The sequence below is a fragment of the Dicentrarchus labrax genome, unplaced genomic scaffold (assembly GCF_905237075.1).
Source record: "Dicentrarchus labrax unplaced genomic scaffold, dlabrax2021, whole genome shotgun sequence".
Lineage (NCBI taxonomy): Eukaryota > Metazoa > Chordata > Actinopteri > Moronidae > Dicentrarchus > Dicentrarchus labrax.
In genome coordinates this window covers 1,791,828-1,814,723 of record NW_026136723.1, presented here as the reverse complement: position 1 = coordinate 1,814,723, position 22,896 = coordinate 1,791,828, and the positions used below count along the sequence as shown (strand labels likewise).

The 22,896-nt window shown below is 39.7% G+C and overlaps 1 long non-coding RNA gene across 1 annotated transcript; it reads left to right on the top strand.

Annotated features, from left to right (window-relative positions):
• The first annotated feature begins 5,947 nt into the window (after nucleotides 1–5,947).
• On the top strand, nucleotides 5,948–21,630 carry LOC127358270 (uncharacterized). Its single transcript, XR_007882410.1, has 4 exons — nucleotides 5,948–6,224; nucleotides 13,685–13,776; nucleotides 19,611–19,810; nucleotides 20,865–21,630. It is a non-coding gene; the product is annotated as an uncharacterized LOC127358270 (long non-coding RNA).
• Nucleotides 21,631–22,896: the final 1,266 nt, after the last annotated feature.

The window sequence follows — 22,896 nt, the reverse complement described above, 5'->3', positions numbered from 1 at the left end:
TAAATGACTGAGGCAGAGAAAGTTTTAGAAAAGATGCACTCTAAACATGTCCATCATATCGAGTCATTTGGACCATTTTCTTAACAAGCTGGAAGATTCTGTCAGTGGGTTGAAATCATTTTGTACGGTTTTGAAGTTAATTCACATATTTGAGTAAACTATTTACATATTTATGTTACACGGTTATTATTTACATATTTACATGTTTAAATCTCTACATCTGCACCATTAAAACAATTACAATATTCTGCTGAATCTACCTCTGGTGTTCCCTGACATTTTTACCTCAGGCTAAGTCCATCTAGCTCCTGATTGGATAGTTCAGTCACAATGAGGATGCTTGAATTGCTGCTTGAGAAAGTTCTGTCTCCATCGTGTTCTTTCTTCTCATCAAGAATGATCCAACCACCCCATATCGAACCGTCCATTACAATTTTAACACCTTCCCAAATAAAGTAGTTGCACTGCAAATCATGCGAAATGATGAAGGTCTGAACCACAATCAAGAACATCATCAATAACTTGAAATAAGTTTAGCAACACTGGAAACTGTTTTACAGCAAGAAAACATTTAGGATTTATCAATAATCTAAGAAAAACTTCATAATTGTTAACGTGTTAACATCTAACAAGTGCATTGCATGGTTGTCACACTTACATTACAGACACACGACTGATCTTCTGTCTTTTGTTGAAATTGGTTAAGTTGTCTCTGCAGAAGTTATTTGTTTGACTTAAGGTACTTGAAGAAAAGAGACATTCTGTTAAAGAACTGAAACAATTTGACTGTCGTATTTCTAAAGGGCGAAGTATTATGGAATGTTTTCAGGTTCTGACGTAGAGGCCGCCGATGTAGAATTTGATTTATGTAGTTCTGCACCGGGTTTCCCATGTTCATATCACCAGCATAAACACATTCTTTGAGTGTTTACATTCTTTTAGTCACTTTGATGTGATGAGAAGGTCCCTCTTTTTTACTACTGAATGGAGGACTATTGCTGTTTAATCATTAATTAGGAAGTATTCCTGTTTACATTCAATCATTCACTGCGAGAGCAGCGATCACAGGGAACACAAGGTTTGCAGAGACGGAGATTTCTTTGCTGTATATCATTGGTGGACAAAAGACAAAATCAGCCCAAGCTGACCAATCACAGTTCCTACACGCTCCAAGTACACTACACCATAACTATTAGGGGTTTAAAGATTTACTGATACAAGTCGGAAATTGGTTTTAGCGTTATAAATGTAACTACATCAGTACACGGACTGGTGGATGGCTCTAAATGTAACATGAACCGGTCAATGGTGAAATTCTAAAGTTATGAATCATTGACTGAAGCTTTGCTGCTAACAGTGTCTCCAGTCTTGTGTAAGATTAAAGGTCAACACGAGGGTCTCGCAACAAGAATGTCAAGAGTTAACGTTAGCGCAGTGTGGCTCGCAAGGTTGGTTCATAACAAACTTGTTCGACCATCAAATGTAAAATCTAAAGTTTGGAAGACTTTTAGAGTCTATAAACAGGAAGTTGAAAGGAAAGATTTCCTGGTATTTTATATGTAAATATATGTGTTTGAAGGTATGCAATGTCACAACGAATTGGTCCATATTTAAATGCATCGCCCCTGAATCGTATCATAGCTCATATATCTAGATACGTATCGGATTGTCTTAGATAGGAGACATTCCCACCCCTAATAACTATGAACAGACTATTGCAACCAACCAAGTACAGACTGGGCTTTAATGCAGAGAACGGCAGAGAACATTTGTAGCAATCACTGCACTGGTTTGTTTACCTTCAAGTGACAATGTCCTCCCACGGGAGTAGTAATTATGGCTGGAGTAAAGGGGGAAGTTGGTTGTATTGTCATGGAGCATCAAAGTGTGCGTAGGCAGAAGATGGATAAGTCAATAATGAGTTGTTCATTTCCCGTTTTCTTACTGTTAGTAACCGTTATTTTACAGTGATTCACTGCGTGGTTATAACTGATAATGGAGGTCCCTTAACCATAATGAAGAAATCCATTTAACCTAACTTTAACCACAGCATTGTCACATCATAAAGAACAGCTTTTCAACATTGATTTGCAACAGTTTAGAAAGGCACAGACAAATAATGCTCTTAGGTCAATTCTGGCCAGGGAAGTCATCCAAAACTTGCCATATTTTTTATTTTAAACCCCCATATTTTCTGTCTCTCACACTTGGCCGTGTGTCTGGGTGTTTCACAGTAAAAGATCCATCAGTTTGCAGGATTTTGCTGAAGCATCACCCCTCTCACCCTGAGTCTGTACATTTGCAGTGCTCTCATTGAAATGAATGAGGAAGATGTGTGAACCTGGCCTTATGCTGCACACCACTGTACACAGAACTCTTAAAAAACCACTTCAGGCACAGTAAAGTGCAACAGAACTGTCAAAATATACATGTTTACTCTAGCAGATGCACTGTGATGCATTTAGATCAGAAGTCAGGAAAACCCACTCGGGTCTACTGACTTCCGACTTGCAATGGATTGCAGCATAACATCTTCCTTGTGAAGCTCCTCTCCATTAGGTGCAAAGAAGAACCCATGTCAATTTCAATTCAAAGTCAACATTTCTAAAGTTTCAGATAATGTGTCATAATAGGCCTTGCCTGGCTTTAAATCCTGTAACAATTTATATATATATACACATATATATATTTGTCTTTTCCCAGTGGCAAATTAGTTTGGTTAATACTAGAACATTTCTTTATAATGATTAAGACAGGGATTTTTTGTGGTGTTGACAAAGTGTTACAGTGAGATAAAGGGGACACGTCACTTTCAGACCAACAGAAACTGATTATTCATTCAAGGCTAAATTTCTTCTCACAGACTGAGATATAAATATATACAGTGCCACAGTAGAATAAGTAAACACTGGGTAATTTGTTCCACAATAAATACTGTCGCATAAATCTTAAACTATAAAGTACATACTGTAATCTGATAATAGCAAAGCAAACACACAATAAGCCCTGTCACTTTAAATTTAAAGGTCAAAGGTGGAAGCCAATGTGAACTTGTGGGAGAGATGTTGCTATGATGCTTGTTAGTATGTTATACTTTATTTTATTATAGGCTTTTGGTCTCACATGATGTTTTTCACAGCCACCATAGTTTCTCCTGCACACTTCACAGGCTGTTCTCATTCCCAGGTCATCAAAATACAGACAAGTGGTGTTCAGTTTGTTGTTATCTGCAACTTCAATGCAAGATGCCACTAAATCATACACACCGGACTTTTTTTTTTACTGCTTCATTGCATTTTGCAAATACATTCAAAAAATCATTCATGGAAAAATTCATGAAGGAAGACACAGAGAGCCGAGTTTCTAGAACTGAAATAGACAACACTGCAGTTCTCTGAAGGTTTATCAAAGGGTATTCTGAGAAATGGGAAACCATAGCCTGCGTTATTATAAACATACACAAAAATGTTGAGGGAATAATAATAACTACTGGAAGTGCTACTGGTTCCCACAAGAGATTGACACTAAGCTCTTTTCAATAGGTTTCTAAAAATGTAGGGGTTGTTGGCTTTCTAATTCAAATGCAGTGACCTGCCTTTTCTGGGGAAAGATGCTTATTGGAGCAAAGTTATTTTTCGTTTTAGGAGCCAAAAGCCCTTCAAATATGTGACTTGGAGTTAAAAAGCTATTTTAGTTACAGATAAAGAAAGAGACTGCAGTTTATAAAGCATTTTGAGGTTAACCCAACACCATGTGTATGAACAAGGCTGTGCAAAGTGTAAAAGTCCAGATGACTTTTTTTATTTAAACAAGATTGACATAATGGACATACAATAGAACAAAAGCATATAACAAAACAATGATGGATGCAGTTATATGGTAAGAGTCTGGGACTAGAAATGAGTTGGGTCGGTGTTGGTAATATTGCCTTTGACAAACATGTTGCTGAGCATGCAGGTCAGATATTGCTGACAAAAGCGTTTTATTCTTCAGAGAAACTCTGTCACGATAACAATGATGATCAACAAAACAAAAATGTGGACGACGAAAGCATGTGTGGATGATCAACTTGCCTGATGGAGGAGATTTATCATGTTTGAGACACTGACAGAAATGGGGGGTATCTCTGTGAAAAAGCAACACAAGTGCTTCCTGTATTCCACCAACGACCTGCAACAAGGGGTCTGCTTGGTTAGACCAGGAAATGATTAGGGGAAATCCACCCAGAACTTCACAGGTATCTTGTTTTTACATTAACCACTGTATATACAGCTAAGCCTCCAGGAAGGCTCAAACATCAATAACCAATGACGACTGGGTCACGACCTCATGACTGAAACAGAGACTGATTTGTTAAAGTGATGTTTAAGGACCACAGGCTAGGTACACACTGGGCCTGTAAAGGCCTACCCTACAGTGTAAATTACAGAGTGAAATCTAATAGCGTCTTAAGGGCAGGTTTCAGGTAATAAAAGGCGTTTCCATTTACTGTCATAATGTGGGTGTTTAAATCCCTCATACATGATGACTTACATTTGACATAAGCACCCAAGATGAAAACATATGTAACAAATGTACATTCCTGTTAAAAATCCTCCTTACTCAGCAAAAAACACATTTTAAGACATTCTTTAAACCACATCCTCTTTTAGGGTATGCTTAATGTATGTTGCAATGCTTTACACAAAAAGAGGCACATAGACTGATTTAAGCCAATAGAGCAATGGAACACTAAAACTCCTGTATTATACACAGGCTCTTATTTCCAGCCTTTCAGTGCTAGTGAGGTGTACTTGGTGAGTTTTGTTTTTTGTCTGTCTGTTTGCTTGTTCCCTTCCCCCCTCGCCCTCTCTGACCAAGCACATCTGCCTGCTACCCAAATGTTGAGCCGTTGAGCCATAAAGTTTGTTTTTGTGCCTCACTTCAGTTCACTAAAGTTAGCCGAATGCTAACAGTGTGTTACTTTCTCTGCAGGATCACCTGTCCACCAGTTCCCCACACCAGTTTGTCGAGCCAGCCCCCAGCTCTCATTGCCCATATCCATTGTTTTTCCCCCCTGTATACCTTACTTCATCTCAGCCCAAATGTCAGGCAGCCACCAGCTTACTGAGTGTGCTTTTAGGCTCTGATTTGTGACACTGGCACCCTGTCCAAGCTGCACCCTATCTCTCTTCTAAAGCCCGCTGCAACAAACAAGATGCAATAAAAATAAAAGAGTGAAAGAAGAAATAAACTGAATAAACGAGAAGCTAGTTCACAAAAGATGGAAATACCAAAATGAAAAAACTAGTTTAGTCAGTATTTAAATAAGTGACATTAAATATAGAGTTAATTATGGCCTATTTTAAAGCTGTATTAAACCACAGTTTCACAACGTGTATGATCTGTTTCTGTGAGTGGCTGGGAAACATTTGGAAGCAAACTGTTATATCTTTGACTTGCTGACGCTGCAGGATTTCAAACTGAAACAGTTTTTGGAGGGAATCCATATGTGTGTTTTTTTTTCAAAAAGGCCATGTGGTGTTAGATTCTTTTTTTATTCTTCTGAAGACCTGGTAAATGGAGTCTTCCGACCACTCAAAGTACTTTTACTCCACATGCCACATTCACCCTTTCATACACGGCATTTTGGGGTTCAGTATCTTGCTCAAGGATACTTTGACATGTGGCACCAGGAACTGGGGATCAAACCCACAACCTTCTAATTAAGGAACGACTCGCTCTGCCTCTGAGCCAAAGCTGCCCGTGGCTGATGACACATGCCTTATGATGTATGACTTTACTTGTAGTGGGAGGTTTGACAAAGCAAACTTACACCCTGTATTCTGTTCAAATAGATCCGCCTACAGCTTAATGATGAGAACTCCACGTGAGCAGTGTACCAAGTCTCTATCATTATCCCTGCCCAAAACCACCCTTCCTCTTTCAGTTTCTCCAGTGGGTCCAGTGTGCAACATTTAAGCAGAAACTGAATATAATATTTATAGCTATGTTACTATGTAACTTTGAATAAACATTCTAGCTGAACACTGGATGGCACGTTTCTCTTTTTTGCCTTTATTAATTATTTGACTTTTGAATTTCTTGCTCACACAACGGTATGGAAAGCTGACCCAGCACTGACTTACAGGAACTGGGGCTTTTAAGGGAAATGAACTTAAGCCACCTGAAGGATGACATGAGGAGTAATGAGCAGTTACTGGAAGCACTTGAATTTCAAGAATGTGAGTAAGCTGGTGAACCTGCTCAAACTGCTCTACTTGTAAAATTACCACCCATGCTAAAAATATATGCACCACCCAATTATAGCCTTCAGTGGCTTCTGTTCAGGTGTGCAACGGCAATGATTTAAAGGAAAGGATCAACTGATTAGACTAAATCTGTAGTGAAGAAATGTAGAAGTTGCAGGAGCTCTCTATGAACATTGGCCTGTTGTTGTCAAAGCAATGAGATTAAGAAGCAGCACCAAGTGCTTTTTAAGATGTTTTTTTGTCCCAGGCTTTGCCTCTCAGGCTACATACAGGTTGGGTGTCAAAGCAGTGTAAGAGACCTGCAGGCACAACTCAGGGCTGAAATATACTCCACCTCCTCTGCATATTTTTTTGATAGAAGAATGTGTTTTAAATCTTTCTGTTTACCATGGCAGCATCTAGCTCCCACCATGACACAAGTTTCTTGATTTTGGGTAGTATTTAATTTACTGATGTCACTACAGATACTACTTGTTTGTTAAATAATTGCTTGATATTGATGAGATTCATAAAGTGCAAAGTCCTGAAGGATGTGGTGTTGTTTATAATATTTGTAAGTTAGCGACTCATGACTCATATGTTGTTCAGAAGGAAGCTCTAATGCCAGAACCTACTATAACCTTCTGTCTGCACAAAGGGCTGTACTAATACCAAGAAAAACTCAAGTGTCTCTCTCTCTCTCTCTCTCTCTCTCTCACACACACCCACACACACACACACACACACACACACACACACACACACACACACACACAAACCTCTAAAACTCTAAACCATGATAGAGGAAGAAGCTTGCCTTGAAAATAAGTATGAACAATAAAGATTCAGACTTCCTGCTTCCCCAATAGGAACAGCAGCACAATGTTCTCTTTTAAGTTGTACAGGCTTCCACCTTCCACCTTTTATCACCCTTGGTTAAGAATATTAGGTCAGTAAATAGGTAGACAAAATAAGCAATACTACGCTCTCTTAATCCTTTCATTATAGCACACAGTGGTTGATAGGCAGGGTATGTTATGAGGCTATCACAAGACCTTGAGAAAAAAAAAAACAGTTGTCATACCTCAGGGAGTGGTAAACCTTGTGAACTTTTGGTGTGCACTATTTTGGTAACAAGCTCAATCATGCTGATCGAGATGTCATGTATTATGATTTTGCAGTTTTAAAGTGTGAAAAGGAGCTCTGAGGTGACAATGACTAGAACCAAGATTCTTTGATACAGATACATACAGAGATTGGTTCATAGAGCCTCGCCAGAGAAGACCCTGGGGTCATTAAAATCAAAATATTCATTCTCAGGGCACACTGGAGACCTAGGGGTTAAGATCCTGACAATGAACTCTGCCATCCCTGGTTCAGTTCACTGACATTTATTGCATGTTGTGACCCATCTCTGTCTCCCCTCGAGTCCTGTCTTTACTGTCGCTAATATCGCAAAAAGTGTGTTGAAATAAGGCTGTAAAAGCGTTAATTCTTTGTGGCACATGAATGTGCAAACTTTGTGTCACTAGTTTATAATATTGTGGAAGTGGAAACCTTAATGTCAATACTCTCCAGCCATCTAGTTCAGTACACAAAGGTCACAAGGCACGACAGACCCAGGTCATGGTATATCACAAGATCTTGAGGGGAAAAACATTTATGACTTATAGTCAAACAGCACCTCTGGAATCAACATACTGTGATAAATCATTTAGTTCCATTTTTTTTTCCGCAGACAAAATGTCACATGGATATGAAGCTGTGTAGCAGATGACTTTGAAATTACACATTTTGGACATAAAGCAAGATAAAAACACACAGCCAGGGATCTCAGGCAGACTCAGGGGACAGGACGGGGGAGAGCAAGAAACCTCAGGTGGATGGCCTGGTGGTTATGGTGTCGAGTGACTTTTATGGCACAGACCGAATTGTATCGATACTACAGTATTGAAAAATGTCTTGTCATTTGGTACCAAATTACTTCCCTCTGACCCACACAGTCACAGTCTTTGAACAGGAACCTCCTCCTCCTGTATTTTCTTTTTGTTAAAATTAATTCTATAAAACTGGTATTGAAAAAGTATTGTTCAGGAGCTGGTATCAAAGTCAAGGTATCGGTACTGGTTTAACAATACCCAGCCCTGAGCAGAGCAGATCTGAAGGACGGGCTGGAGGATGATCAGACTGGCAGAGCCACTCTAGAGGATTGCCTTGAGACCACCCATGTCTGGCTGGGCTTTGGTGGAGATGGATGGACGTGTGTTGGCAAGCTGACTGCTGGATGTCAGGACAGTTCTTCAAATAGTTAAACATTAGAGAGGAGTTTGAAATGGTGGAGTGAGCTGTATCAGCAACCACCACTGACAGAGGGATCAGAGTGGTCACTGGGAAGTGTCAGGTTACAAAGCCTGCCTTGTATGATTATGATTTTGTTTTACAAATCTTGCAGAAATGGAAAGGTTTAGATGTCAAAAGACAAGGTAAGCTTGTGTGTATTGTCAGGCAGGATGGGCATGCAAATAAAGCTAAACATAGATATAATGTAGGCATGTAAATATATGAGTTAATAATGAACAACACACAACCCAGGAGGTTGAATGGAGGCCTGTGTTGTATCAAACAATGTTAGGTTCAGATAAAGGCTACTGTTTAATAGCATCATGCAAATACACTTCCTCAAGCAGGAAACATGATGTACTCAACGTCCAAGTATTACTCAAAAACATTTTCTGGAAACCAGAGCTATGGAACACATAGAACTGGAAACACTTGAAACAGCTCTTTCCTGTTACTCAACTGTAGATCAAATGTCAAGTTGTCTTTAGTTGTCCCAACAAGCAACTACATTCACAGCAAATATTAATAAAATAAATAATAAAAAAAGAATATAAGACTGACTGATCAAGCATCAGACCTGATCTACCTTCCTCACTCTGCCTATATTTCAATAAGTTCTCAGTGAGACCAGTCCATCTTTTCTGCACAAACTCCAACCACTTGTAGTTGAGGCTTTCTGAAATGCGCTGGAATCCTCACTGTTGATTCTTGTCATTCAATTCAATTCAATTCAATTCAATTCAATTCAATTCAATTCAATTCAATTCAATTCAATTTCATTTGTATAGTGGCATTTCATAACAGAAGTTATCTCAGGACACTTTTCAAATAGAGTAGGTCTAGACCGAACTCTTTAAAACATTATTTACAGAGACCCAACAGTACCACCATGAGCAAGACCTTGGCAACAGGGGCAAGGAAAAACTGCCTGTTAAGAGGCAGAAACCTAGGACAGATCCTAGACTCTAGGTGGGTGCAACCAATCATATATTAACTCACCATACACAGATGCACAAATGTTGACTGTACTCTGGAGATTGTACCACAAAACATCTGGAGGAGTAAATCAAAATTTCCCCTTGGTTAGCCTAAAATGGCTGTTAGTAGTGGTTCACAGAAACAAATGCTACATTCAGCTTTTTTTTCTCACACCACGAGGACTTCATCTCAGCAGCCTGCCAGCACTTTTCCGACAGAGGAGGAAAATTCTATGTTGGCACAAGCCCTTATTTAGTTCATTAATGTTCACTTTCTGAGGTCAAATGCTATTTATATAGCCAAAAATTACATTTTGAGGAGTTTACGACCGGTACAGCATACAAACACCATCTGTCCTAAAAAGGAAAAACCCCAAAAAAGCATTTTTAGCAGGAAAGAAATGGAAGAAAAGTATGAACTGAGCCAAACAACCTCCTGTATACCAGGGGGACCTGGAAGAGGACGGGCCACACAGAGAAAGAGAGAGAGAGAGAGTGCTAAAAAGAGAGAGGAAGAGAAACTCACACTGGGGTACTGAGGAGGACTGAGACCAACAAACTGAAAGGATGGTAACAGGTGCAAGGCCTCAACAGAGTCTTATTATCTGATGTCCACAGGGAGGCTATCTGGACATTTGTTTTGGATTCCGTCATGCAGTTCCACAGAAAAACACTTTTTGCATAACAACAGAACAGATGTAAATATCTCAGCAATACACAGCTTCCATGTAACAGTTTGCACATAGGTTGCACAACAGCACAATAAAAGCACATCATAGAAATACATTCTCAGAGTATGTAGCCTAGTATATATCGATTTGAGTCTCCTGTGTTGAATGTCATTAAAGAGATGACCCTTTTTGGATTCCCGAACCCCAGGTTGAGAACCACTGATCTAGAGGGTAAGAGCTGGAACTCTGGATGGAGAATGTGGGTTGGATCAGAAACTATTTTCTGTGAGATATATATATATATATATATATATATATATATATTGGACAGCTCATACAGTGTTTGGCGGAAGGAGTATTTTAGAAACCCTAAACTTTTCATAGGAGTGTAAGTGTAGCTGTACAAACAGAAGTTACCCTTTGTAGGGTTAGTGGTTTGATCACCTGCTCCTCCTGTAGATATGTGTCCCTGAGCAAGTCACAGAATCCCGAATGCTCCCCTGAGGTCACATAAGGACGTTTGGCTCTCCATAAGGATCATTCAGGAGACAGATTCATTCACAGTTATGCTCAGAGCATACACAGTCCCGTGGTTGTGCACCACAAAGAAACGCGCCAGGTTTGCTTGGAATGCTGCTTTACAGGCCTTTCTTTGTCTACAGCAACAGAATCGTTCTTCATATTTAATCAGCATGGTCTAGTTTGCCTAGTATATCTCTGTCATTCATGATTTAAGAATGCAATTAATACTATTACCTTCTCTGTTGAGGCCTGTGTTGGCTTAGCAATAATCAGCTCTGGCAGCTAAACAAAGATTGTGCAAACACACATTTATTTAGATACACATAAATAATCTGATACCGGCTATTGAGGAGCTTGTGTGTGTCAACAAAGAGTCCTGTTAGCAGAAGTTGGGAAACCTTATCTCTGTGATTATTAAAACACATATATCTCTCATGTGCAGTCAAATAGAAACTGAATTTTCCACTGAAGCTGTGAATGGTTTCCTTTACCAGAAAGCGTCCTGTAGATATAAAAGGCTCATTCTAAGGTAACAAATACGTAATGATTCCTATATTCACTAATATACACTAATGTTAACATACCACTGAATATTATAACTGACTCTAACCCTTTACACTGGAGCTTGAAGATATCTTGCTGCTATAGTCCAGCAAAGTATCTTTTATTATTTTACAGTGCTGTAGTTTCTTATTAGTTAAGTGCCCACGTCAGCAAAAACAGAATAAATATAGATGCATTTGCCTATATTTCTTTAATAGTTTGCAGTGCTGCTTTATAGCCTACAAATTACGTCAAACATGTTATTTGCATGTGTCCTATTTGATTGTCTAACATATGGTCTATCAATTTGAATTGGATGTGAGAAAGCTATCAGAGCTGCAGATGTAGAAATTGCTGTTGAAATGTTTCCAATCACTTCTCTGGCTCGGAGCCTGTGTTGCATGCAACTGTGTTTGCTTAAAGAGTCAAACAAACAACAAACATAAAGTTCACTTCTGAGCAGACAATTTGCAGAAGACTGCAGAAATCACTGAAACAATAATGATGCAGTAAACTGAATTTGTTCCTGTTGCAAACTATTTTTAAATTTTCTAGCTCCATAATGTCAAATGACCACAAAGACATGTAAAATGACCAGGAAGAGGTACAAAATGAATTTAGTGTGGTTTACCTAAGAGATAGGAACTGACACACTAGAATTAATGTTTCACAGGTGCTTTAAGAGAAAGTATTTCACAGTGGTTCAAAAAGATGCATGGAACATTATAATTAATGATTTGTTACACATACCGGTTTGGAAAAAACTTCAACCAATCAGATCAACAAATAATGTAATTCAGTCGAACTCTTGGGGAACATCTTTTCCATCGTCTTCATCAGGGCTGGCTCTACCTCTTTCAACTTCACATCATCACCAAAGGTACACTCACTGTTTCCCTCCTACTCTAGTGAGAGTGGATCTAGCTCCTTTTGTTAGTACAGTTTTAGCATAAATGATAGAACCAATGGCGGAAACTATGAGAGTAAAACCCGCATTTTAATCTTCCAACATTGGATTTTCCTTCTATTTCTGAAGTTTAACTTTCTAAATGTCTGTATTAGTGTTAAGGACTAAGTCTAAGCATGTTTCATCTGGTTAGTCCTAACCTGGAGAATGTAGAGGAGAAAGAAACAGAAGTAACTCTAGGTGAACTGGTTGTCAAGGATCAGGAGACAACCTGGAGTTGGGTTAGCTTACAGAGTCAGCAGGTTAACAGTTGCTGGGTCCCATGCCTGTGCAAGGCTCAGCTCCCGTGCCCTGATACTTCAGTTCAGTTGTGTTTTTTTCTTGATTGTTGGTTGATGGATCCACAAAAAGGGTGCAGGAGCTGGAAAAGGGTAGGAAGCTGTGGTGTCCGAGGAGTGGCACCTACAGAGTGGCTGACGTTGTTGGCTCATCTGGCAGTCTCATTCAACTGTCCCGCTCAGACTCACCTGAACCTTATCACGCCCAATAACACCAGTGTGCACCTCAGTGATGCAGTTTTGAAGCTTAAGCACACCTCCTCCTAGTGAAAACCAGTCCACAAAGTATAGGGAAAGGAAAAGAAATAAAGAGCTACACTGCCCCCATCGGAACCTCTCCCGCTTTACCCTTCCTGTCTATCTTCAGCTGTCCTATCCATTAAAAGGCAAAAAACACCAACTATAGGATTTCTTTTTTAGTGCAGGCTCTCAGCTACCCAGGGAAGGTGCTAGTGAAAAAGATGCTGTCAGGTTATTTGGCACTAGATTTGGAACCTACCTGGCCTGAATTGGAAGAATGTCACACCAATGAATAAATAGCTGCATTTATACTCTGTTTAATCAAGGTCTGCACACTTGCACGTCTCCCCACCATCTACTTCCAGCTCTAGAGCATCTGGGCATTTCTGCTTTGTTTCATACAAAGGTATTTCATTATTTTAATTACTTTGTGGGTTAGGCTGTGTGAGTCTCTTAAATCTTACGTTACACAGCTTTTTATTGCCACCTTGCCTAAAAAATGCCTGAAGTTTTGGAAATTAAGCAATTTATTGATTTCTAATGCCACCTTTATTAATTTCTATTCAATGCTTTATGTGTCACAATACTATGTTTTTGAGTTAAACCTGTTAGACTTCACTGGAACATGCATCTCTCACTGGTGGCTGCTGAGTGAAGTCTTGTCCCGTACACAATCTGCAGGCACGAGCGAGAATCATCTTGGGCATCTTGTGCCAAAAGTGACATACAGACTGAACACTGGAAAATAAATGACAGTCATATTTAGAATAACTAGCTACTATCTGTTGTTGTATCTGTTGTTATAATGTTCAAATTTTATTTTTGGACCATCTAGCTTGTTGTTCATTCTAATTAGGTGCCATTTTTAAACCAGCCAACTCCACGAAGCCTAATTCTGCTTCTGCTTTCCCTGCAGTTCCGTCTGCTCTGCTCTGAGCCCGGTCTCCAACCCTGTTGGCCTTGTTTCCCTGCCCTCGATCTCCTCATAGGACATGTCCACACTTTGTGGTAAGCACAAACTGCTTAAAAATTCCCTTTTCTGGTGCCCATAGAAATGAAAGTAAGTAATGTGTTGCCTTTTAGAAACACACGTCATACATTTCCATTGCAAACCTAGCAGTCCCTCCTCTTCAGTAATGCGTACCTGGCTGCAACTCAAAAGTAAACACTGTTGTTGTGGGGAATGTAACTAAAACATTCTTTTAGTGTTGTGTTATTGATATGCCTGATATCTGACGTCAGACTATCTCTCAAAACCCACGCTGACGTAGAGGGCTGGAAAAAACATAAAGGGAGGCGCTGAACCTGGCTCTACCGTTCTCATGAAATGTCTATTATTTTGGTGGCTGAGCTGCCTTTTTACTGAAGTGCTGTTTTCACTGCCTTGTACCTCAAAACCTATTCCTTTTTAGTTCTTACGCCCTCCTCCCTAAGAGTCTGTGTACACACCACAAAGGGAGTATAGAGTTCAAAGACAGGCATTACAGTGGATTCAGACCGGCGGGACAGAACAATGCTGAGGAATTTTCCATTGTGAAGTAGTGACTGTATTCAATGTGTGTCAGTGTTTGTTTACCCTGCCATGACTGGTTCAAATGTCACACATACAGTAGCTCATGCACCACAAGTTGTCTGAGCTAAAATACAGTGAAAAGAAAGAACTCCTGATTGTCAGAGATATCTACGGATATATATATGAGTTTCTTTACACACATGGATGATTTGTGAGTGGTTAATATCCACTGGGTGATGCCTTTAAAAAATTCCTTCGAGGGTTAACCTCCTGGGGCCAACAGAAGTCTTAATCCAACCACTGACTTGACATGATGCCAAAGACAGAAAGCTGCAGAGGTCAGCTGAGGTTGTTTCAGCACCTTAGACAGATCAGCTCTGGCCGAACCCAGCAAGACTTTCTGGTTCACATGTTTCTGCAAACTGAGATAAGATGTGTCAGATGTGTCTTGGACAAGTCAAGCATTGTAACTTCTAAAGACTGGGAGAAAGAGTGGAAAACTGTATGAACTTTTGTTTGTATATGACACACAAAAACCAACACAACATTATTTCACATCTCTTATCTAAAATCTCTTATTTGACATTTCCTCGCTTGAAGCCATTGAAAATAAAAAGAGACAATAGAGAGTCTTGTCTGTCAGCATTGTTTCTCATCATCATTTCCATTCAGTCACATGAGGCTGATAATTCCTGAGTCTGGTTTCATATGAATATTTCATATCATTTCAATCTCAAATACAGATGCAGTTGGTGAACAAATAATTCTGCCAGTAGAAATGATTAGTGTGCCTCTTCTGTCAGGCTGCCTGAGCTTTCGGGTGATCTATCTATCTATCTATCTATCTATCTATCTATCTATCTATCTATCTATCTATCTATCTATCTATCTATCTATCTATCTATCTATCTATCTATCTATCTATCTATCTAGGAGGTTTTTTCTTGCCGCTGTCACCAAGTGCTTGCTCATGGTGGTACTGTTGGGTCTCTGTAAATAATGTTATAAAGAGATCGGTCTAGACCTGCTCTATTTGAAAAGTGTCCTGAGATAACTTCTGTTATGAATTGGCGCTATACAAATAAAATTGAATTGAATTGAATTGAATTGAATTGAATTCTGTGTTGTATTGCCTGTGGTCGTTTTCTTAATTTACTAGGATGGAGGGTGCTTTCAGTCATTTCCATGTGTGCAGTAATGCCACTGCAGCAAATATCATTAAACAGCTAAACTTAAAAACTGCTGACAGAGAAACTCTCCAGAGGAAACAGAGGATTTATCTATCAATCACAATGTTTCCATCATTTCTATAACCCAGATCCATCTCAGTGCAGCAGATTTAACTGTGATCTGCTCATCACTATAATGCAGGTTGTTGTTCATGTGCAGGTGTTTGTTGTTACAGGTAGCAGGCTGCTGCTCTGGCACTGATAACTGTGTGTCTCTACTAATATTAGTTCAGTTCACATGTGTGCAGACAGCTGTTAAAGCGGACTGACATTAAATCAGATCATCAGCTGTTATCAGAAACAGATGTCGCTTCACGTGGCGCTTCAGAGGACAGGACGTCTCAATTCTCTATAAACATATTTCCTCCTTCCTTCTTTCCTTCTTCTCATTTCCTTGCTTCCTTGCTTTCCTTGCTTGTCTCTCCATGCATCCCTGGTGGGAGGGACTAAGACGCAAGTGAAGGAGACATGGATGCCATTAAGGGACATGAGAGTAAGCGTAAGACAGTAAGGGTCAGTCACTACTATTAGTGTAGTTGTTGCTACTGTTGTTGCTGTGCACCTGTCTCTCTCTCTCTCTCTCTCTCTCTCTCTCTCTCTCTCTCTCTCTCCCTCTGTCTCATAGCAACTGGTCTAGACAGACGACCATCCACCTAGAGTCTGTCCTAGGTTTCTGCCTCTTAACAGGCAGTTTTTCCTTGCCGCCATCACCAAGGTCTTGCTCATGGTGGTACTGTTGGGTCTCTGTAAATAATGTTATAAGGAGTTCGGTCTAGACCTACTCTATTTGAAAAGTATCCTGAGATAACTTCTGTTATGAATTGGCGCTATACAAATAAAATTGAATTGAATTGAATTGAATTGAATTGAATTGAACTGAATTGAAAATGAGACACTCTCCCAGATTAATTCCAGGTCCAGCAGCTGGTTTGGTTACAGTTAGTTTCTCAGTATCTCTGTGGCTCCATCTTGTGTTCGAATCAGGTTCACACACGGATTCAATCATATCAGTGATTAACTGCTACGCTGACATTTGGGAACAAACAACCACCAGTGTGGCACAACCACAATATCTGTTGAGGTTCTCAACATATTAAGGATTCAACTTTATCTTTGGTGTTGACAGCAATCCACATCTACACCCCCAGATCAATGCTGTGTCAGGAATTAGTGGTAGATAAACATAGTGTTTCAGTCACAGAAAAAAAAAGTTGCCTCTGAACATAATTCAGGCAACTTAATTAGGGAAACAATTAAGTGCAATTAAGTTTATTTAAGTGCCAACTTTGCTGTTACACTTATATACACTAGTATCAATAAAACATGGGCAGGCTACATTTTTAGGATATTCCCCTACACATTAGTCATCAAAAAAACATTAATTTATTAGCTAATGCCAACGCATCGTTTTTACAGTTTATTGCATTTTGTACAGAAACTTGGCACACAGTGCAAAAATGTTACATCTTGCACTTGTTTCAGGCCTCAGTTTGATAAAGCCTGAAAACAGATGTGTGCGCCTGAAAACAGGAAATGAAGCAGGCAGACATGTGGCTCCTTCTTCAGCGTCTTCTCAAGCTGTCTCATTGTCTCTTGTCTTTTGGTTCATTGTGTTCACTGTATTTACATCATGTTTCTTGTATCTATGTATATAGCATGTAAAGGCTATTACAGTTTTTTCGAAATGCTAAAACACAGTTTTGCAAACTAGGCTGGTTTTATCAAAATACTAAACACATATCCCAAAACCACACACCCAAACTGCAAAATCCCTCATATATCCTGCAAAATGAAGCACTGCAACCAAAACTACATATAGCATCATCAAAATCAAACTTTTGCACCAAATGGCACACACTTCATTCATATTACCAGATGTTTGTCTAACCAACTACACACTGTTGGGCATAATGAAAAGCACTCTCATCTTCAGTATGCTTTGACATAATACTAAAATAGTTCAAACTGTAGAAAATTATTCAGATTGTTCACATGCACAGAACTATTTGCAGATATACACACACTCTGTTGAAACATTTATATTTTTATTTTTCACCAAGCAAGTCAGTGCAACATATGCACAGCAGATATATTTACTTTGGAGTGAACAAAAATATGCTCACAAAAAACAGTAAACTGAAAAAGAATATTGTAGAAAAACCTTTGGTCTTTTTCATTATATCACAAACGGTTCTGGTTGGACTAGTTTTAAATGTTTATTTTTAGTGATAAGATACAGTTGAGAGAGGTAAATCCAGATTTCATCCTGACTTAACCTCATTTAACATCTTACTCATGGACTCATTTTCATTTAATTTCAGATCAAATTCAAAGTACTTCTCATCTGCAGCAACTAAGCTTCTCTTATGTGCCTCACATAACTCTTCAGTCACGTGATACAAAACAAAATCTGAATATGTGTTTTGTGGCACCTTTAGAACATTAAGTCTTTTCCCACAGATCATTTTCAGTTATTTATGATGAACTAAACAGTAATGTCTTTTTTGATGTGTCCGATGAAAAGCAGTAGCTCTGCTGACTAAATGATGATGAAGAACTTGACATCCCATTCACATAATTTACTGTGACTGTCTCACATATCTCACACCAGCTCGACTTATTTTCATATCCACAAAGCACAAAGTATTCCCCATAAACTACCTTGTCACTCAGTAAATACACTGCTACCGTAAGGCGCCTAATGATTCAATGGGGAGGAACAGTGACACACACAAAGTGAAAGGACGAGTGTCAGAGTGAAAGTGAGTTAGACCTTGGATGGCACTCAGTGAGAGTCTGTTACCATTGCAGACGTCAGGCCGAGGCAGTCTGTCACACTGATGCTGCTCTGCCCGCTCCCCTCTCTATTTACAGGTTTTTCCAATTGCTAACACACTAAAATGACATGCATAGCACAATTCTTTAAAGTGACACACAGAGAGCAAAACCTCTTCTCAAGTCTCCAAAACTCTAAACCCATTTTCTGCTTTACACAAATTTTTAAATGCACTGAACACGGTTCTCTGCATAAGACACAACAATCTGACATAAAGTCACATGTTTGCCATTTCAAAACTCTGCCATTCAAAAAGACCCTACATGAGCTAATTGGCCAATATATGTGCCACCTGGCCAAACACCTCAATGGTTAATTGTTACCACTTCAATCAGGAAGTAAGCACTAGAAAAAGACCACAGGTGAGCACCTTTTTTTCTATACATTTTTTGTTCATTTTCTTTTTCAGTTTATTGTGTTTTGTTCACTCCAATGTAAATATATCTGCTGTGCATATGTTGCACTGACTTTTTTGGTAAAAAATAAAAATATAAATGTTTCAACAGTGTGTGTGTGTGTGTGTGTGTGTGTGTGTGTGTGTGTGTGTGTGTGTGTGTGTGTGTGTGTGTGTGTGTGTGTGTGTGTGTGTGTGTGTATATCTGCAAATAATTCTGTGCATGTGAACAATCTGAATAACTTTCTACAATTTGAACTATTTTAGTATTATGGCAAAGCATACTGAAGATGAGAGTGTTTTTCATTATGCCCAACAGTGTGTAGTTGGTTAGACAAACATCTGGTAATATGAATGAAGTGTGTGCCGTTTGGTGCAAAAGTTTGATTTTGATAAAGCTATATGTAGTTTTGGTTGCAGTGCTTCGTTTTGCAGGATATATGAGGGATTTTGCAGTTTGGGTGTGTGGTTTTGTGAATTGTGTTTAGTATTTTGATAAAACCAGCCTAGTTTGCAAAATTGTTTAAGCAATTGGAAAAAACTGTTAAAAAGATCTTCAAAATCTCTCTCTATATAAAATGACAATAAAAAAAGGGATGACTTATCTCTAAATGCCATAATTATGACGAAGCATGGCATTCCCGAGAAAGCATTCACTGATGAGTCGAGCTGAAGTGCGTGAGAGGTAATAAATAGAGAGGGAAGTGGACAGAGCAGCATCAGTGTGACAGTCGTGACAGGCCTGACGTCTGCGATGGAAACAGACTCTCACTGAATGCTTTGTCTGTGTTTGAATGATGCATGTGGATGCATTTTGTTCTATGTTTTTTTATGTGCTTATAAAATATATGTAAACGTATATGTTTCCAGAAAATACTCGCTATCTTCATCTTGTTGGTGCTGCTGCTGCCCGGCGTCCAAACTCCGCGGGGTCCCTTTAGAGAACCGGGACCGATGGACCGAGCAGGCCTCTGCAGTGTCCCTCGAGATCCTTCACAGAGCTGTGGAACCAGGACCACAGGGAGCACCCCAGCCGGCCGGAGACAGCGGACCAGGAGCGCAGACCAGAGGTAGGCTGCTGAACCGGAACCCTAGAACGGGTCGGATCCTAAAAGTCCTGCATATAGGCTAGTGGTCATAGTATTTGGTAGAGAAAGAGAGAGGCAGCCGTTACCTGGTGGGTGTTTTACAGGCACGGAGCAACAGTTTGGAACCGGATCAGAGCTGTTTTCTATAGAATATTAAGTGAATATTAACATGAAATAACAGTAATAATTAGGTTTAGTCCTCACAATAGTATAAAATGAACTTGTCCATACAATGTGAACAGGAGTCTGCAGGCCCATTCTGCCCCCCATGCCGTTTAGGAAATGAATCTTTGAATATATGGAATACACCTTGAATATATTGAATTAATTCTTAAATATATGGAATGAAACTTGACTGACATCATCAAGACACTGCTGCCATCTTGTGTTTTGCTGCTGCAAGAAGTGAGAAGGAGTCAGTCAGGAACCTTGTGGCAGCAATACTGAGCAATGAGGACATTATTAACTCATTGGCAACCGTTCAACTGACGAAGAAGTTTGCTCCCTTTTTAATCGTGGCAGGCCGACTACAACAGGCCTGGGCCCTTTCCTTTGTACGGGTGAAGATTGTATAGAGGGACTGTTGTGGGGCACTCCTGTGAGGTTGAAGGCCTGTTTCTGTCAGGATTTTGCCTGAGGCCTGTTGTAGTCGGCCTGCCACGATTAAAAAGGGAGCGAGCCTCTTCATCAGGAGAATGGTATTGGGCACGGGTACTATCGGGAGGATTTTGGCCCGTACAAGCACTTGCCAATGAGTTAATAATGTCCTCCATTGCTCAGTATTGATGCCACAAGGTTCCGAGCTGACTGACTCATTCTCGCAGCAAAATACAAGATGGCAGCAGTGCCTTGATGACATCAGTCAAGGTTCATTCAATATATTCAAAGATTAATTTCCTAAACGGCATGCCATAACACTATCTACACTATGGCTCGACTGGATACTTGCTGGTTATTATTCACTGACAGATGTGCACACATTGCCCAAAAGCGGAGGATCGGAGGATCTGATGATCAATGAAAGACTTGATTACAGAAACCGAGATAAGGAGGACGAGTGCACGGGGCTCCGCCAGGCGATGGAGAGATGACCGAGGCAGAGAGCAGAGCTGAGCCCGGTGGAGGGTGAAGGAGTGGCTGAGGCTACCAGGAGCTGTGTGTGTCTGTGTGTGTGTGTGTGTGTGTGTGTGTGTGTGTTGTTGTTTACATCAAATCATAATCAGGGTCACTAAATAAAGCTGTTAAATAAATGTCAGGGATGCACACTGTACATTATGTAAAAAAATATATCATTCTGATAATCATTCTTATTTTTTTCTATAATTCTATACAAAAATGTTTGCTATATTTTTATATATATATGTGTGTGTGTTGTGTATGTATGTATGTATGTAAGTGTGTTTTGTAGATCGTGATAGAAAACAATGAACCTGTGTAGAGTCAGCACTGCTGTATGTTTCTGTTGTGTTTACTATAATGATGTGGTGTCATTTAGATTTGGTTACAGAGATATCGACACATCTCAGCCTGTCTTACCCTCAGGTGTGCATAAACTACAGGTTACTTAAAATACAAAAAAGTGACATTATCGCTTATTTATTGGTGGAGAGAAGCAGCTAATCATTAGTTATCAATATCAGAATCAGAATTATGTTTATTGCCAAGTAGGTTTTTACACCTACGAGGAATGTGTCCTGTGCATTGGTGCATAAAATATACAAATATACAAATCACAGAAAAAGAAAGTACTTTCAAAATATAAATCAATAAAGATAAGAAAGATAAGAAAAGACAACTGTGCAGAAGACGGGCGTGCATTAATGTAATGCATGCTGTACATACAGGGTGGGTTTAAGAGTCAGTGACAGTGGGGTACCGGGCAGACGGGAAGAAACTGTTGTGGGAGAGGTTTTGGTCCTGATGGACTGCAGCCCCCTGCCAGAGGGGAGGGATTCACAGAGTCAACTGGGGAGTCACACAGGACGATGGGGGCGGTTGGGGCTGGGTTCTTCCTGAAGTCCACAACCATCTCCTCTCTCTTCAGAGCAGAGCCGTTTCTTGCTATACGCGGACTATGCGGCTGCATAGGGCCCCGCCGCCACCAGGGGGCCCCCAAACTGCAAGTTCAGCCTCATATTTCATTCTATTTTGGAGAATTAAAAGTACCTGTCTTTATTTGCGTGTATTGCATGCATTCATTATGCATTTATTTGCAAAGCATGTAAGTGTTCGGGGGTAATCAGGTCAAAATCACCTTTGGGCTGGGCTGTCACGTGGTAAGTGACGTCTGCCGACAGGTCTGACAGGATGATTGACAGCCGCCCACCTTCCTCTGAAGTGATGAGAATAACGGATGACGCTGATTACAACGTCATCGAAACGTACTTATGCGTCTGGTGCAGAGAAACGACCACAGGATCAAGGTAAGGCATTTGATGGGGGGGGGACACATAATGCCAACTTCTGAACAAGTTAGTTTGTTACTTTTGTCATGCTGGCTAGTTCAGCTATCCTCAGATAAATGTGAGCTACCTCAGATAACGGGCTATGATTGTTTGTTTGTTTGTTTGTAAATAAAGTCAGCTTTATCCAGAGTTTGATTTACAGAAAGGCTCAAATAAATGTGTCTCAAGCATAGACCTGTGCTACTATTGTATAAATAAAACCAATTATTATCAGACTGATTATTGTTACTTTAGATAGATCGATAGATAGATAGATAGATAGATAGATAGATAGATAGATAGAAGATAGTAGCAGTAGTAGCAGTATAGCAGTGGATTATTCATATAGCACTATGAGTTTTAAATGATCACTGTGCTATGAAATATAATCCAATTCTTTCCTCTATTGTATTTTTATTTACTGTGGTTTGGTTACTGGACAAATCTGCTGACTTAGTTGAATCCCCCTTGCCAAATGTATTAGAATATATATTGTGACAATGTAGTTTACTAATTTGAACAAACCTGTGTATTTAAAGTGTCCTGTAGTGCATAGGACTGCTAGTTGTCCACTTTGTAATGCACTGCAAGATATATGCAAACATATTCCCTTTATATCATATG